Source organism: Terrapene carolina, unplaced genomic scaffold, assembly GCF_002925995.2.
Source record: "Terrapene carolina triunguis isolate 2854851 unplaced genomic scaffold, T_m_triunguis-2.0 Scaffold58, whole genome shotgun sequence".
Taxonomy (NCBI): domain Eukaryota; kingdom Metazoa; phylum Chordata; order Testudines; family Emydidae; genus Terrapene; species Terrapene triunguis.
In genome coordinates, this window is record NW_020664409.1 from 21589207 (window position 1) to 21608605 (window position 19399).

A 19399-nucleotide genomic window follows, 5' to 3' on the forward strand; every position below is an offset into this window, starting at 1 on the left:
GTTGTGTGCGGCCCTGCCCCCCAGGTTGTGTGCGGCCCTGCCCCCCAGGTTGTGTGCGGCTCTGCCCCACAGGTTGTGTGCGGCTCTGCCCCACAGACTGTGTGTGGCTCTGCCCCCCAGATTGAGTGTAGCTCTGCCCCACAGGTTGTGTGCGACTCCGACCCCCAGTCTGCGTGCGACTATGTGTGCATCCCTGTGTGCAACTCTGCGTACGGCCCTGCGGGTGACTCTGGTGGCCCCCTCATATATGATTATGTGTGCCTCCCTGTTGGCCACCCCATGTGCGAGTCTGTGTACCGTGCTGCGGCTGCCAGTGCCCCCTACTCCATGAGTGACAGTGTGTCCCGCTCTGTGTGTGACAATGTGTCCCGCCTCTTGGGAGTCCCGGTTTCTTTTTCTATGAGTGATCCCAGGTCCGCTCCAGCATCCCACCCCATGTCTGCCCAAGTGGTTCAAGGCATGTATGGCTCTCTTCCCACTCCAGCATCCTACCCCGTGTGTGCCCCAGTGGTTCAAGGCATGTGTGGCTCTATGCCCACTCCCCCATCCTACGCCATGAGTCTCCAAATGCCTCCAGCTATGGGTGGCTCTGTGCCCGCTCCACCATCTTATGCCATGAGTCTCCAAATGCCTTCAGCTGTTTGTAGCTCTGGGCCCACTCCATCGTCCTACTCCACGAGTGTCCCAATGACTGAAGCTGCGTGTGGCTCCATGCCTGCTCCAGTGTCTCACCCCACGTGTGGCCCAATGTCTCAGTCTGTGTCTGGCTCTGTGTGTGCCCCAGTGTCTCGCTTTGCATCCCAATCTTTGAGCCCCCCAGTGGCCCGCTCGGTATGCGCCCCAGTGTCTCGCTTTGCAGCCCGCTCCGTGTGTGCCCCAGTGTCTCGCCCCACGGCCCGCTCTGTGAGTGTCCCAACGGCCCGCTCTGTGTGTGGCTCCAAGTGGGGCCCTTCATGCAACACAGTGTCCCGCTCTGCGAGGGGCTTGGCCTCCCATACTATGTGGAACTCCACATGGGTCCCTGCATCCTACTCGGCACGGAGCTCCACATTGCGCTCTGCATATGGTACTCTGCCTCATACTGAGCCTCAGTCTGCATATGGCACTCTGTCCCGCTCTGTGCCCCTCTCTGCCTATGGCTCTCTGTGCCGCTCTGATGCTTACTCTACATATGGCCCCCTCTTCCGCCCTGCCACCACATCTACATATGGCCCCCTCTCCCGCCCTGCCACCACATCTACATATGGCCCCCTCTCCCGCTCTGCCACCACATCTACCTATGGCACACTCTCTCGCCCTGCCCCCCACTCTACGTATGACACTCTGTCCCACTCAGCGCCCCGCTCTAAATATAACACTCTGCCCCGTTCTGCCTGGGCTCTGACAAGGGCGCGCTAAGCTGTTCTGAATGCAAATATCTATAATCAAAAATAGACAAATGGAGATTGAAGCAACTAAATGAAGTTATGCAGGAAGATATTTTGAAGTAGTAATTGTATTCTTACAGTGAGAGGAATAGACAAGTTAATAAAGAACAGGATTTGTGGTTCTGCCCATTTATACACACTTCTGAGGAGTGCCACGATGCAGCATGTACCCAGCAACAGAGAAGTGCAATTGATACTGTGTTAGAACCACCTGGAATATGATACTTTCTTTATGACAAATGAGCATGCTCCCTGTCAGGACCGCTGGGTCTCATAATCACACAGCTCAGAATCCTCATCAGCCGATCAGGTTGCTTTCTCAGTCTAATGACTTTATAAAAGACATCTTCTCTCCCATTGATTTCTCAGCAGTATGCACTGCTCACCTAGTTGTGAGTCCTGCTGAGCTTCACTGCTCACACCAGATTTAAATCTCTTTCTCCATCTCAGTATCAACCTCAGGATTATTTAAGTAGATGTAACTCTGGTAGTATATCAGTAACAGAGACTGCCACCTCTTTTAAGTCTTGCTTAAGAGGCATTGGACCCTTAGCTGCTGATATTAGTATGTTACTGGTCAGCTTTAAATGCTGCCATCAGGCAATTAGAATTGTGGAGGTCACACCCAAACCCTCTCTGCCAAATTTGTCCCTGCTTCAAATAAACTCAGGTTAAAAGAGTTACTCTAGGGATATATTTGGATTCATAGGTCTGGCCATATTCCATTCCCAGTGTCAAAAATCCAGTGAGTCCAATTATAGAGGCTGCAACTGTAACTGCTTGGTCTTTGCAAGTGACCATATAGTTGTTGTACAGTATATTCCGGTATGGTCCTTTTCGTATATATTTTGAGTGTTCAGGCCTATGGGAGAATGCCCAGTTCTAGGCCCACATCATGGATTTCATGAGTACAGAGTAAAGCATTATTGCTAAGACATTTCTGACACAGTGTTTGAATTGGGGAAAGAAAACAGCCACCGAAAAATTGAGGAAATCTTATAGCACTACTACCTAAATCTCTCATTTCAGCACGGATCTCCTCCCACAGCTTTTGGGAATCTAAGGCTTATCATTATTAGGATGAAAACTCCTCTAAGGGCTACTGTGGCATCTCCATTTATTTTCCTCTTAGCAAATCATTGAATTAGCTGAGGCACCTCCCACCTTCCCTCTATTCCTCCTTGATGGTACAGCATGGAATATTTGCTAGGGATTTGGGCTCAAACAATGTTGCTGGTGCCATGGATGCTAGAGCACCTATTAGTTGCAATATTATGCTATGTAGCCCACCTCTCCATGTGTCATGATGAGATTTCAGTCATACTACGAGAATCTGAGAAGTTGTACCATCAACCCCTATGTATGAACAGGGTAAAGTATTTCAATGTCAGGGATATGGTACTGCGTGGAAAAGGTTATTTTGTGTTTGCCAGGAAAAAAGAGATCATTCCCTGGATATTGTATTGTGGTAGGCATGATACACTGTCTCCAATGCAGTTTCCATTGTCTCCATTGGCTTTTTTACTGGAATTTTCTTCGCATGACGGACTATAAAAATACAAGTTAAAAACCAACAACTAGTAATTGTCTTTCTTTTCAGAGCTTTTCAAAGGGGGGAGGAAAAACTCTGCAGAGACTTTGGATTGTGGATTCTTTTTTTATCCCTCACAGCACCTGCCACAATCCTTTATTCCATTTCTTCCTCTAATCTTCTCTCCCAATTTGAACTCATGTCTCCTGAATAAAAGATCCTAATTTCCCATCACTGGAGGCTCCAGCCCCCACCATCCCTGAATTACCCAATCTGTCCTCAGTATAAAATGGATAGCTTCTTACATGGGCAATTAAACCAAATCCTATCTTCACAGTAAATCTCTCCACTCAGCCACTACACTAATTCTTTTCTGCCTCCATGGTCTTCAAGTGCCATGATCAATGGAACACATCACTACTGGAACAAAGCCTGGCTGAAAAACAGGAAGAGGGATTTGAAGGATACCAGCACTGTGTACTTAAGGTGGAGCAATTCTTAAGGAAGTACATTAAAAACATGTGACAGCTACATCATTATCTGACATGACTTCCATAACAACCAGTTATGATCCTGTGAACAGATGATTTGGACTTCAAATGAGGGATAAGTACCATGAAGTGAAATCTCTTTAGGAAACAAAGTTGCTCTTTCCTTGATGTCCATACCAATAAAGGTAAAGTAATACAATTAAAAAAGCTGTTTATTTTAATGTTCTAATTATGTTTTTAAAAGGTTTCAACATGGTAACAATATGTAAGAAAAAGGAGAAACATTAAACTGTTAAGTAGTGTTAAAATAATAAGCTTTGAGATATCTATAAAAGCTGCTTGGTAAACACAATCACCTTTGCATGCCTCTACTCACGTAGTCATATTAGGGTATGTAAAACTCCCCAATTCGCAAATTCACGCAAGTATATTTATGAATATACTTACCCTCTGCAACCGCCATGGTTATTCAGATTTGAACAGCCACCTGCTGAACAGATGTTTCTGATTAAGCACTGTCCACCTCAATCCTCACTGTCCATTAGGATATCTAGAAACATTATTTTTCATCACAATTTAATTACAGAATATTTTATTCCAAGCTTTACCCAGTCAGAAACTATGCAACCCCACTTGAAATGAGTTGTAAGGAAATCTAATATAATACAGACACTTGTAACTGGTCAGTAGCCAGCTGGTTGACACTGTTAACTGCTGTGTTCCTGTTGCACTAGAATTTCCAGTTTGGTACACTGTGTCTGCTGAGGAGGCAGACCCAGAAGTCTGGAGCGTTTATGCAAATAAGACAATGCCCTCATTTCCATAATTTAATTTGCATCACTTCATTTAGACTCATAGACTTTAAGGTCAGAAGGGACCATTATGATCATCTAGTCTGACCTCCCGCATGATGCAGGCCACAAAAGCTGACCCACCCACTCCTGGAATAATTCTCTCCCTTGACTCAGCTGTTGAAGTCCCCAAATCATGATTTAAAGACTTCAAATCGCAGAGAATCCTCTAGCCAGCGACCCCTGCCCCATGCTGCGGAGGAAGGCGAAAAACCTCCAGGGCCTCTGCCAATTATTGCATCAATAATTCTTCCCAAATATTCCCCCTTGACTTCCCTTTCACCACACCTCCCTCTCTCTGGTTGGCTCTCCACCTCAAATTTCCTCATGTGCATCCCTCAAATTTCCACATCCCATATATGGTTTTCTTCACCCTGCCTCTCTTCCTTGACTTTCTCCATGGCTCCACAAAAATGCACTCGCTGATCATAGAGACCCTGCCTAAAGTGTGGTTCCCCAACCCACGTATTGCCACTGAGACACAACTAGAGTAACTGCCTATGTAGTGCCACTCCATCCATCACACTCTACCACATGTTCTGTGGCTGGGACCATGTTGGGGGCTATGTTCTAGGTAGGTTCTCTATGGTTAAAACCCTGGAGGACAACTAGGACTTTTTAAGATTCTCCATGGCTCGAATCATAGAGAAGAAGCCTAGATTGCCTCTGCCACATAGCTCCCAATGAGAAGGAGAGACAGAATCTGCAGCTAATGGGGATGAGTCTCTGGTCATGAAGGAGATGTAACCACTCAGGCAGAGCTTCATCCAGTATTGGTAAAGCCCAGAGGGTTTTTTGCAAATGTGAAGTAATTAAAAATAATATGAGAACCAATCTATACTATGAAATAAAACAAAACAAAAATCTCTGGCACAATGCCACTCAGATTTTGCCTGGCCACCCCTCCATCATGATGATGGAGGGGTGGCTGGGCCAAATTTGAGTGAGTAGCGCTGCGACGCCCCCGCATACTCAAAGTTGCAATGCACACAGTGAGGAGTCTGGCCCAGCCCACATTCAACCCTCTATGAGTGGCTGGTGGTGGTTGAATACAGGGCAAGCTTGCTTTCCACTCCCTCCCCTCGTGGTCTCCCACTCCTACGGGCAGGAAACCCCAGGGCTTCCCACCCTCCAGGGAGGATAAAATAAAACAAAATTCCTCTCTCTCTCTCTCTCTCTATCTAAAATATAAAAGAATTTCACTGGGTTCTAAGTATGGACCACCATGTGCAGGGAAAAGTCCAGAATTTGAAATGTCACCTTTCAATCATATATTTGCCTAAGGTCCCCCGCTGTGTTGATCAGATATCTTCTGTCTTGGTGACATGCCAGGTGAGAGCTGGTTCAAAAAACCCATAATATTTCACACACACTTTTTTTGGTCGAAATTTAGAAGAAAAAAATATCATGACTTTTCCAATTTTGATTTTTTTTCCAGTCAGCTCTACTGCATCTTGTGGAACAACTATTTATAAAATTAACATTAATCTCTTCTGTGAGCCAACTATGATGTGTATAAGGACTCCAGTCTGGAGGCATAAGGGTCACCTGAGCATGACAACAGTTTTATTTGTCAGAAATCAGACAAGAAAAATCAGTCATGTACAAATAAGTTTTAGTCCTTCAGGAGTTTGTTTCCACTCAACTGTAACTCAGATGCTTTTTCATTTTTTTTTTTCAAGTTTAAGCATATTTACTTGTTTCTGGGGTATGTGAAGGTGGGAAATAAAGATAATTTTCCCATGCAATTTTTAGTTAACAAATTTTTGCTATATTTTTTTATATTTCTTGTCAGAACAAATAGTAATATCTGAGCTTCCCCCAGTATAAAATTAAAATAGGGCTGCAATTTATTTTACAGTAGAGAGAATGAATTATTATGTCTGATACTTCTGATTCAGTTCTTAACTATGTTTAGCTGTGCACAGCACATTTGTGAATTAAGCCATTTTTTTTAAAGAAAGGGAGAGGATATAAAAATCGAACAGCAGGTTGACTGTTTCACAACTTAAATGCTTTGGGCTTTGGACTTCCTATGACACTTATAAGTGACACACCATAAAAAGCAATGTGTCTGAGTGAAATGTCATTTCTTTTTATATATCCATTACCCAGAAAAAATATTGAATTTTGTAATTTGATGAACCAATATCTTACTGAGTATTAGTTATAGAGTCAAATAAAATGCAATATGTTGTGTTAGGTGGGAAGATTAAATTACCAAAACACTGTATGTTTTATTTAATGTGGTTAAAAATGTTTTGGATCACATACTATGAAACAGAAGTGTATAACAAATTAAATGAAAATACACTGACCCTAGGAAAAGATGCAGAAAATATTCAGATTGCAAAATACTATTTGCATTTCTGTTTTTTTACTATGCTTAATTCTGTGTTATTTATTGTATATTACTCTTCATATAATTCAACACCACTTTACCTAGATTACTATTTTAATTCTAATTGCATTTGTGGTTATTTTATAGAGTCCAAATAAACAACACTATATTGACACTCCTGCTTTGAGAAAAATACTTTAACTAGATAGCTGGTTCTAATGTAGACATGTGTTTCAGGTCCTTTCCACTTCACTGATTTCTTCCACTATTTTAGCTATGAGGAATTCATTCCATATCTACGGACATATTTTTGTATGTGTATCCTGAATGACAATGTTAAGTACTAAGACTTTTTAACTGCCAGCAAACTAGATTGTCATATTCACCCATGAAAGCTTATGCTCCAATACATCTGTTAGTCTTAAAGGTGCCACAGGACCCTCTGTTGCTTTTTATAGATTGTCATAATACAAATAAATATTTGCATATAGGGTAACATGCAGATCCTTTGCATAAAGCCAGAGTGAAAGTTTTGTGCATGGCTGATGAATAATCCCCACCCAAGCCAAAGATTGGGCATGGTGCACATGCACAGCTGGGTCGGGGCTACTGCGACAGCCAATTGAGTATTGTAGCAACCACGATCCACGCTGATCTCCATTTGGACTTTGTAACCACTGGATTCATAGAGTCCATGAACGAACTGGCCACACCTCACTAACTTCCCAACCACACACCAGCTCTCCCTGCTTTGCATTCCCGAGGACTGATGACAACTCAGTGGAATTATTATGCTTGCGGTGCTTCCCATGTATAATAATCTGCACATTTACTTCCTCCCACCGTATAGCAGAACTGGGGCAGATCTACTGCATTCCTGCCTTGAGGCTTTTGTACATAAAATCTGCAGAGTCAGATATTTCCTCCATAATATTATATAAATAGGGTTTGGATGTCTTTAGACTCTCTGATAATGAGTGAAGTAGCCATTAATAGGTGCCTGTCTGTTTTAGCTATGCCTACAGGACCCATCACCTATAATCAATCTGAATAATGTGCATCTGTTCAAAAATTTTTGAATTAGTCACGCACTTGAATTGTTATCATGAAATAATATTTAGAAACAATTTCTCATCATGATATGTGGAAAAATTTTAACTATCTTAATGATGTTAAATTACTTCATCCTATTTGGAATCTTTCTTTCCTTTCCTCATTTATGAGGTTATTTAGTGTTCCAGTCACTTTTCATTGTTTCCTTTTGTCTGAATTCCAAGTCATCAGGCTTTAGAAAAGTCCAAAATTCCATAGAGTGTCTCTAAATCTGTTATGGATAGTGAAATGTTTATATTCTATATACCGATGAAGATTCCCCCACAGTATATTCAGGGACCTACAGTATATTTAGCTTTTGTTAATACATCTTACTCATTATCTTCAGCTGGTTCGGGAACTTGACATAGTTCTAACAAAGTGTCTTATCCCTTACCTGCACCAGCCACTGCTATTCCAATCTTGATTCTCTGCTGAGCATAGCTTGATCTGGTCCTCTCTTTAATGTTTTGCACAGCTTCTAATTTTCTTTAGAAGCCTTATTTTTTTTTTTTTTTTTTGGTCTCGATCCTCTTATTATGCAGCTGGAACAGTTAGAATATAATTAGCTGGAAGCTTTTCATATGTAAATATCACCAAAGTTACTACAGCAGCTTTCACTGGGCATCTTGGAGCCTGTAATAAGGAAAGCGTACGCATAAAGATTATAGGGTGGAAAGAATACCCAGGCCTTTATATACTCCTTGATTCTTTCCTTTGAGCAGTTTCAGTCTATTATAAAACACTGTGAGTCATTAAGCTCCCGACTGCACATCATAAGACCATTACTGTCAATGTAGATTGGGTGGAGGGGCAAAAAGCAAGACACCTTCACTTGACAGGTGACTTAAAATAATCTGGAAGTTTTAGCCATTGAAAACAATGTCTAACCTTAAATGTGATTTATACAATAGAGATCTGAAAACATGGCTACATTTCTCAAGAATCCATTCATTTTATATAATGTATATGTTTTCCTCTTTGGTGGAAGCTTTTTCGTTAGCTGAATATTTGGTCTTGCACGTACGTTCTATTAGTTTATTGTTTATGTGGGACCAACATAAAAATCAAAGGGGAAAGGAACAATCTCTAATAAAGATCTAAAATTTCTACTATTTGCTTCTCAATGTGATATAAAAAAATATTTCCGTGTCAATACATTTCACACTTGGAACTGTATGGAACAAATTGCCAACATGTTTAGTCATGTTGGATGGCTTTCATGATACATCCTGTCCCCCACTGCCTAATTTAGGGCTCAATCCTGCTCCCACTGAAGTCTATGGCCAAACTCTCATTCAGTTTATTAGGGTATGATGAGGTCCCTGTTGTTTTTTTTTTAAGCAATTGGACTAAATGTGGTAGGAAGCAGATGCTTATCCATAATAGTAAGATGTTAAAACTTGAAAAAGCAGATGCAAAGTAGGATATTAATTAACTACATTTCAGTATTTTTGCTTTAGTTATATATCATGCAACATAAGTTTTTAATCCACTGTCTCTCTGAGACATGAAAAAGGTTTATGGGCACAAAATTATTCTAATTGCTGACCAAAGTCCTTGAAAATTGGGATTACATGGAAGGCTGGCAGAGACATCAGCATTCATAGTTATAATAAATTGGATCCTTGATATATTGCTATATGAAATAAATTTCATTTGCAGTTAACCATAGACTCATTCATATAATATTGGCACTAACCTAATCCAGAGTAACCTATATGTAGTAAGTGTTTCTCTGAAAATGACTTACATTGTAGAGATTGTGTACAATCTGGTTTTATGATGGCACAACTGTCCAAAAATAAAAAGATTTTGGCTTCTGGTTGAAAGACAGAGTAACCTGATCTTCAGTTAACATTTTGTATTATCTCCCACAATGGCTTTATTATTTGGTGGTGATCAGAATTTTAGCTTTATTCAGAACAGGCTATTACTTTTTTATTGCCGGTTTGGGTCACCATTGCTGCTTATTGGAGAAAGGATAGTTCTGATGCACTGGACAGATGGCATATAAAAATCTGGAAAGAATTAGACACAGGAAAAATGACCAGTCTCAAGAATAACTCATATGACAGAGATTTGGATACTTGTTTCTCTCTCTATTTCTTATGCTGAAAATAGAAGCTGAGTTACCTACCAACATCTTTAATTAACTTTTCCCCGTATAAAGACTTTATAGATTTCCAGCTGCCTTGTTTGACTTAAATTTTTTAACCTAAGATGTATATTTTACAATTGTATTTCACTGTGTTTGTGTGTTCTGAATGCCTATAACCCATATGATCAACTTCTTTTTATCACTTTATCGTGATATCCTCAGACTTTGGGCCAGATTCTGATACTTTTATTTATATATGGAGTCCCTTACATAGTCCCACTGAAGTTAAAGGGAATAATTGTAGACTAATGAGTTACTCAGCTTAAATCTGGTTATCAAAATCTGGTCCTGTGATTTTTGCAGAAACCTACAGTATGAGTATGTGAAAACAGAGGTTATGATGGAAATTTTTAATGCAACCTTAACTGTAGCTGTCATTATCAGCAAATTTATGTTTGTGCATGTATATTTCTATAAATATGTAGATGTAAATTAGTGTATACATGAGTGATAAAATGCTCAATAGACTAACACAAATTGCATTTTTCAGCTGTCCTGTTGTATCTGGAACTTTAATAAATTTCCTCTTCATTCAGAGTTAGAGCTTTAATCTTTGCAACAGAATCTATATGGAATTATAAACTTTCCCTATTTAAAAAGCTCTTAAATTCCATCATGTCCTACTCTGTGCTGTGGAGAAGTTTAATGAGTTGTAACACCTTAATCATTCCATTTGGATTGATCCACTTTCTTAGTTGTCAGTTTAATAGTTTGGGATATTATGGAATTTCGCAACCTAAATCACAAGGAGAAAGCTGTACCCTCCTTCAAGGGTGTACTAGAAAAACTTTTCATTGGGTATGCGAGCACATAATTAGCCATTTGCTTGTTTTATTGTGAAAAATATATAGCAACATTAAAGAATCTGCCTGAGAAATGCTCAGATTTGCAATGTACAGGTAAATAGTTGGCATAACCCAAATCCATTCTCTACTGTGACAAGAGGTATGGGACTACTGGTGTGGGGACATGGGGAAGTATTGGTGAATATTTATTTGGATAGTAAGTGTGAAGTCACTTTGATAGTATTCACAAGCCATTTTTTTCTGTAAAAAATCATACAAGTAATATTTTTGTTTACCGGAACATTTGTAGGGAGAGAAAGTTTTATGATTATTCACACAGGTAGGGGTTTGCTCCAGACACATTTGCAAAGCCATCTTGGAATATCTCTCTTTTCCCTCATAAAAGTTTCACTTATCCATTCAGAAAGAAAGAAAAAAAACACTGTATGACTAAGGTGACCAGCATGCACTGTAAATAATGAATAGTCATATGATTAGCTTGGAAATGACGCATGGAATGAAATATATGGGTGAAAAAGTTTCATGCATTTCTAAATAGACAATTCTCTGGTCCTCCACTGGGTAATGAGCACCTGGGGAATGCTGAATGCCTATCAGCTCCCCAAGAGAGTGTATACCTTGGACAGGCTCTGTACTTGTGAACCTTTCACTGAGGACTGTTTGCATAGGCCACATATTGTGCCCATTGTTTTCATGGTGAGAATGCCCTGTTATCCATGCTTTGTGCCTAACACATTACTGCATGAGTCGTGCATTGTCCACGCACTACTGAGGAACACAGCATGTACCTACCTACATTCCATTGGAGAATACCAAATTGGGCCATACTCTAGACATGATACTCTCCTCTGAATACATGAGCAACTTTATGCCCACTTGCTGTTACAAAGCCCACATTAGCTGTGCTTTTCTTTTTGTCCGCTTTCCACTGGAGAGCAATGCATGAACCATTCTCTGTCTGCGTACCACGATGCATTGCTGCAAATTTTCTCACTCTCGAGCTTAGAATACTGCATATTGCATACTATGAACCCACATTCTATTAAGGAACACCACATGAGGAAGCTCTGAGCCTGCACTCACAGCTTGGGAACACTGCATGAGTCAGATGAACAGCTGACTTCTGAGGTTTTTATCAGGTTAATTCCTTACTCTGGACATTGGCTAATTGAAAGAATCTGAAATAAGTGCAACGTTTCAGGACCATAAGACTCTTAACACTGTGATTGCTGCTAACCTATAAAACCATCTGATCTATATTTTAGTACAGCCATCATTCCATTTTTACAGAATTCAGTCAAGGAACTGACTAGGTCAAAATGTCCTGTGAAATAATCAGATATTTGTCAGCATGAAGATTCTCCCAGGTATGTTTGAAGTTAAAATTACTCTCTCTGACTTATTTCTGAGCATCAGTGTTTAGGGTGAAGTCTTACCCTAAATATTTCTATTTTATGGACAGGATACGCTTTGAGAGCCTTTTATTTTGAAGTATAAATACTATGAAGAGGAGAAGATTTGGCTGACTCAGAAGACATCAAACAAACCTGGGTGGAGATCATTATCCTCACTGGCAAAACAGCTTGAACCTGTTGCAAATCCACTTTTGAGCTGCTATGCACTGCAAATGAAAGGTGAATGGTTGGGAAATTTGATGTGACAGAATTAGAAGCAGAAGATGGGAAGGTGGGGGAAAAAAGTCAAACATCTGTCAAAAATATGAGCAAAATCTATGTACATTGCTGCCTGAATACAGTAACTCCTCGCTTAACGTTGTAGTTATGTTCCTGAAAAATGTGGCTTTAAGCAAAACGATGTTAAGCAAATCCAATTTCCCCATAAGAATTAATGTAAATGGGGGGGTTAGGTTCCAGGGAAATTTTTTTCACCAGACAAAAAACTATATATTATATAGATATACACACAGTGTATGTTTTAAACAAACAATTTAATACTGTTCACAGCTATGATGATTGTGAAGCTTGGTTGAGGTGGTGAAGTTAGAGGGTGGAAGAGGGAGGGATATTTCCCAGGGAATGCCTTGCTGCTAAATGATGAACTAGCACTCGGCTGAGCCCTCAAGGGTTAACACATTGTTGTTAATGTAGCCTCACACACGAGGCAACACGAACATGAGGGAGGGGAGAGAGCATAGCAGACAGAGACAGACACACACCTTGTGTGTGGGAGAGAGAGAGAGATGCACACTGCCCCTTTAAGTAAGCTGACCCACTCTTAAGTGCATTGTCTTTTTAAGTGGATCAGGAGAGCTGCTGCCCCAAGCTCTCTCTGTCTCTCTCCGTCCGTGTCCATATGGAGAAGGGGTAAGCGGGGTATAGAAGCAAGGGGGAGGGGGGCACCCTGACATTATGCTCCTCCCTTCCCCCCCTGCACAGCAAGCAGGAGTCTCTGGGAGCAGCTCCAAGGCAGAGGGCAGGAGGAGCATATGGCAGTGGGGGGAGGGACAGCTGAACTGCCGATTGCTAGCCTGCTGGGAGGCTGCAGCACAGGGAACTTAGTGGAGTGAGGAGCTGATAAGGGGAACCGATGGGGGGCTGCTGGTCCATCCTGGTTACAAGCCCCCACCAGCTAGCTGCAACGGGCTGCTCTTCCTGCAAGCAGTGGACAAAGGAGGCGGCTGTCAAACGACGTTAGCATTCCACAACTTTAAATGAGCATGTTCCCTAATTGATCAGCAACCTAACAACTAAACAACGTTAACCGGGATGACTTTAAGTGAGGAGTTACTGTACAAGGCAAAATGTATATTTTTCAGACTTGCATTTCTTTTTGTATATATTTTTGTGCATTATTTTGTATATATTTTGTCATAAGAAAAGCATAGGGCCTCATTCTCACAGACACTAAGTTAAAACAATTTAAATGGACCTAAAAGTTTGTTTAAGTATAATTTAAATCAGTGGTTCTCAACCAGGAGTCCGGTGCGAGCGGGTTTCTGGGGGTTCTCCACCAGGGCCAGCGTTAGACTCGCTGGGGCCCAGGGCAGAAAGCCAAAGCCCCGCTGCATGAGGCTGAAGCCCAGGGCCCTGTGCCCTGCCACCTGGCGTTGAAGCCAAAGCCTGGGCAACTTAACTTTGCGGGGGTCCTGATGTATAGGGGTATATTGCCTTGCTTGCTACCTGATAACGCCGGCCCTGTCTTTTATATGCAGAAAACCAGTTGTTGTGGCACAGGTAGGACATAGAGTTTTTAATATCATGTTGGGGGAGGGGGGGGGTTCCTCAGAAAGGAAAAGGTTGAGAACCCTGATTTAAACCCACTATGAGGCCCCTTTACACAGGCACAGGTGTACAGAGAGAATCTGGCATATAATATATACCTTATATTTGAAATTAGCTTTTTCATTAAAAAAAATCAGAATTATAAAGAGCAACAGGGGATGGATTGAGAGGGGGCTGAAAAATAGTGATTAATCCCAATACACTGAGATTGTGGACAAGGAGTGGCATAACAGTCATTAAACCTAATGCAACAGTGGGAGTGAAGTAAGCTCCTTGGAGCCAAAGTGATTAGAGAAGCATGGAGTGGGGTGATACGAGAGCAATGAAACCCAAAGCTCCAGGGAAGAATGGAGAAGAGATGACAAAACAGCTAGGGCAGGAAGGGGAAGAAAATAATAAAATAAACGATGTATTTAAAGCATAGAATTTATGCAGAGTGTTCCATGTTTCCACCTAATGGGCAAGAGGTGTTTTCTTTGAATACTCGATGTTTAGTAATGAGACAGAGGGACTGGAGACTCCTGATGCAGAGTGAGGGACTGAATCAACAAGAAGGCTGCTAACAAGGTAGCTTGAGGGGCTCTGGGACCCAGCTGGGAGTTCTGGAATTAGCTTGGTTCTCGCAGTGCATGAAAAAATAAGTTTATATACTAAATTGTGGATGATTTGCATGCATAAATCAGTTTAATCTAAACGTATAAACCAAGATTCTAAAGTAGTTTCATGAAACATACAGACCAAATTAAATTTGTCAGTTTACTTGTTAATAAAGATGTGTGCAAATCTGACATTAACATACAACTTTACTGGCTGAGATCAAAGAGGTTTATCTGGGTGTGTAAATGACAAGTGCCCTTAAATTGCAGTATGGCAATATACACCTCCGAATTATGGATATTCCCAACTTCCCTCCTCAAATCTGTCTCTGAATCTCTCCTCCCTCTGAGGAAAGAGGGGGGCCAGTTGATCTCACAGTCCATGTCCTCTTCCTCTGGATACTTTTGGAGAACATTCTGGTAGGTCCAGGGTTTAGGGAAAACAGGGGTGGGCTGGGCCAAGGAATGGGCAGGGTGGAGCTATGAAGGACACACATTCACCTTCTGGCCTGACAGAGCTTAGCTCGCAATGCTAATATACCTTCTAGGTGCTGGTGGCAACTATGTCCATGGAGAGTCTTTGGTAGTGATGCTCCCATTGAGTTGTGCTGCCAGAGATCTGGGTAGAGGGCAAACACAAAGACATAGAGCTCACTGTCACTTCATGAGACTATTCACTCATCAAACTATAAAATTTCCCTCTTTTTTGGATGTTTAATGGAAAAAGTAGATGCCATCAGGAAATCTGTGACACCTTCCTGATTCTTCAGGCAGATCTGCCTCAGCCCCAGCATAGTTTAGAACAGCCTGGTGACTGCTGTAACCTATATCAGCTGACAGTGTCTTCAAGGAACAATATACCAGGTAGGACTAGCCAGAATTGGAGCTGAGCAAATAATGGATTCTTTAGAGTCTGGTGGCTGAACTGAAAAATCAGGGGGAAAACAACCATTTTTTGTCAACCTGACATGGATTTTTGGGGAGTTTTCTTGCTGGCATGAAAAAGCAAACAATAATAATTATTATTTCAGGTTGAGCAAACCTTTTGTTTTGTTCTTAGGGTGGTTTTTTATTATTTTTGTTTTTGTTAATAAATGTAGTAAAATTGCAAAACAATGTCATTCAAAATGAAACATTGAAACATTTTATTTTTGATAATGTCAAAACGAAACATTTTGACTTAAAAACACAATTTCCAGCCAAAAGTATTCCCTGAATTTGACCCAAATTTGTGAATAGTTTTGGTGGACCCAAAACTGCATGTTTCAGCAAATATTCATCCAAAACATTTACCTAGGTCTGGCTGGAATGCAGTGCTCTTGAGCCTTTTCCCTGAGACGCTTCCCACATACCCCCATACCAGCCCCAGGGGTAGAGAGGAGGTTGGATATGTGAGTGCTGCCAGAGATCTCCCACATATTAGGGGAATTCACAGCTGGCTAGTTGAACTGATTTCTGTCTCTGCTGTGATTCCAGATTGGTGCAAAAGGTCTGTAATACACAAGAAAATCTGTTCCTTTGTTTCTTCATGGTGTACTAAAGATTCCTAAAGAACGTGTATGTAAAATTGTGTGAGAGTTTTTCAAGTTTTCTGTTAGTGTGGTGTATTGGAGTGGAAGAATATATTTAAGAATGGAATTGAAATGGTTAATCCATTTGATTATATGGAATGTGTTTATTTTATCTGTTGGTTTATATAAGTGCATCTGAGATCTTGAAAGTTAGCATATTTAGCTGTATTAACTATACACCTCTACCTCGATATAACGCTGTCCTCAGGAGCCAAAAAATCTTACTGCGTTATAGATGAAAGCGCGTTATAGCGAACTTGCTTTGATCCAGAGTGTGCAGCCCCGCCCCCCCAGAGCGCTGCTTTACCACATTATATCCGAATTCGTGTTATATCAGGTTGCATTATATCGGGGTAGAGGTGTATTGTGTAGCAGCTAGTTTAAGTAGTTTGTTGTAGTGAGCACTCCTAATTGTATACCTTATAATTTTAGTATATTGGAAACAGATCCCTGAAATTGGGATTTTCTAATCTTCTAGCAATTTATTATTTTGATCTTTGTAGGAATTATTGTAAATTTTTGTGGGCTAGTGGGCTGGTCGGGCAGTGTGAGTCAGGGCTTGTTGATAGTGAAGCAAGAAGGATTTTAAGACAGTGGGGAATTGGCTAGCTCTCATAACTGTTAATTTTCAGATTTTTTTTAACATCCTTTCAATCTTGCATATATTATATACACATACTACTCAATTTCTGATATAAAGAAGAAATATATAAGCTTCCTTTTTTAATGCAGGGATAGCTTCTATCCATGAATATGGAAGTGCCAAGAAAGGGACGTAAGCCCTGGACTTTACCAGACAGGTTTATTAAACCAAATGCAACATATAAGTTTTCATCTGGAAGTCATGAATTACAGCAGGAGGAGAGAGGCAGGTGGCTCATTCCATGGGGAAGAGAAGAGAAAATCCTTGGTCTGATTTAACCTCACACTGATATCTAGTCAGCAGCCCTGGCCAGTCTATTGTGTCATTGTATAGTTTCATAGCTGTGCTAATACTTGAACCCCAGCCTTTTTAAAAAAGATTTTCTCAGAGTGAGAATCTATAACTTTAATTAGTTCCTCTGTGTTACTGTATATGCTCCAGTGTACGTTTCCTTCTGTGCCCCAAGGAGTCTTGGTAGCAGCTGTTAAATGCCACATTCTCAATATCTTATCTTTACTCATTGAAGTAATTTCTTTCTTTTCCTGCACCTCTTGAGGTGAGAGATCTTAACGTGAACTGTCCTCACAACTGCAACAATCATAACACTAAAAAGGTAGGATGGAGAGGCCAGGCCTTCAACATTTATATGCACTTGCATAACCAGGAGTGGGATGATGGCAAAGTTAAGATCACATTCACCATGGAGACAGATTATACCCACTCATCACCAATCACCCCTCACAGGACCTGATCAAAGTTCATTGAAGTCATTGGGATTCTTTCCATGGTCTTTAACGGGCTTTGGACCAGGCCCAGAGAGGGTGAATCTCTCTCCTTCTCCCCACTGTCCCACACTGAATATGAATTACTTTCCTCTATGCTTGTCTCTTCGTTCTTACACAGAAATGTCAAATCCCTAATTCCTCCTCACTCCCACTCATAGAATCATAGAAGATTAGGGTTGGAAAAGACCTCAGGAGGTCATCTAGTTCAACCCCCTGCTCAAAGCAGGACCAACTAAATCATCCCAGCCAGAGCTTTGTCAAGCTGGGCCTTAAAAACATCTAAGGATGGAGATTCCACCCTCCTAGTGAAATAGTTTTTCCTAATGTCCAATTTGCAAATTAATTCCAATTCAGCAGTCTCTCGTTGGAGTCTGTTTTTGAAGGTTTTTTGGTTGTAATATTGCGACTTTTAAACAGAACACCACTAGCGATCACCTTCAGCCCCCAATTAAAACCTCTCCAGCACATCATCAAGGATCTACAACCTATCCTGAAGGACGATCCATCACTCTCACAGATCTTGGGAGACAGGCCAGTCCTTGCTTACAGACAGCCCCCAAACCTGAAGCAAATACTCACCAGCAACCACACACCACGCAACAAAAACACTGACCCAGGAACCTATCCTTGCAACAAAGCCCATTGCCAACTCTGTCCACCTATCTATTCAAGGGACACCATCATAGGACCTAATCACATCAGCCACACTATCAGAGGCTCATTCACCTGCACATCTACCAATGATATATATGCCATCATGTGCCAGAAATGCCCCTCTGCCATGTACATTGGCCAAACCAGACAGTCTCTACGTAAAAGAATAAATGGACACAAATCAGACATCAAGAATTATAACATTCAAAAACCAGTTGGAGAACACTTCAATCTCCCTGGCCACTCGATTACAGGCCTAAAAGTCGCAATATTACAACAAAAAACCTTCAAAAACAGACTCCAACGAGAGACTGCTGAATTGGAATTAATTTGCAAATTGGACACCATTAAATTAGGCTTGAACAAAGACTGGGAGTGGATGGGCCATTACACAAAGTAAAACTATTTCCCCATGCTTATTTCTCCTCCTCTCCCACCCCCCCAGTTCCTCATATCTCCTTGTCAATTGCTGGAAATGGGCCATTTTCATTACCACTACAAACAGTTTTTCTTTTCTCTCCTGCTGATAAAAGCTCACCTTAACTGATCACTCTCCTTATAGTGTGTATAGTAACACCCATTGTTTCATGTTCTCTGTGTATATATCTTCCTACTGTATTTTCCACTACATGCATCCGACGAAGTAGGCTGTAGCCCATGAAAGCTTATGCTCAAATAAATTTGTTAGTCTCTAAGATGCCACAAGAACTTCTGTTCTTTTTGCGGATACAGACTAACACGGCTGCTACTCTGAAACCTATCAGGTATTACAGTAATGATAGAATAGGATATATTCTACAGAATAGGGATATATTCATATAGATAGAATAGGATTAACAATTTCCCCCCCTAAATCATGTAGGTTTCTCCACACCACAATAGGTATGTACAGACAAAAATGTGAACTCTCTACATTCTAAGTTACAAATAGCCTGTTAATACCATTTTCTGATATGAAAATTTTAATAATTAACAGGGCTGGCCAGAAAAGAAGAATTCTGCCTAGGACAAATTTTTCAGGTTTCAGAATGTTTTTTGTTCCACACTGGGGAAAAAAGTGAGACCTTTCAAATATGTTCATTAAAAGAATAGGTGAGAAAGAGAGTGCCCAAGCCCAGAACAGCCAATAGCCCAGTAGGTAGGAAAAGAAGGGAAGTGAACCTGGGTCTTACACAACCCAGGTAAGTTCCCTGTCCACCAAGATACAG

The 19399-nt window shown here is 41.0% G+C and overlaps 1 protein-coding gene across 1 annotated transcript in view; it reads left to right on the plus strand.

The window, feature by feature from the left end:
* Nucleotides 1-19399, plus strand: part of LOC112105814 (protein-glutamine gamma-glutamyltransferase 5-like) — a 60165-nt gene that overhangs the window by 10637 nt on the left and 30129 nt on the right. The gene's annotated exons all lie outside the window — the stretch shown is intronic.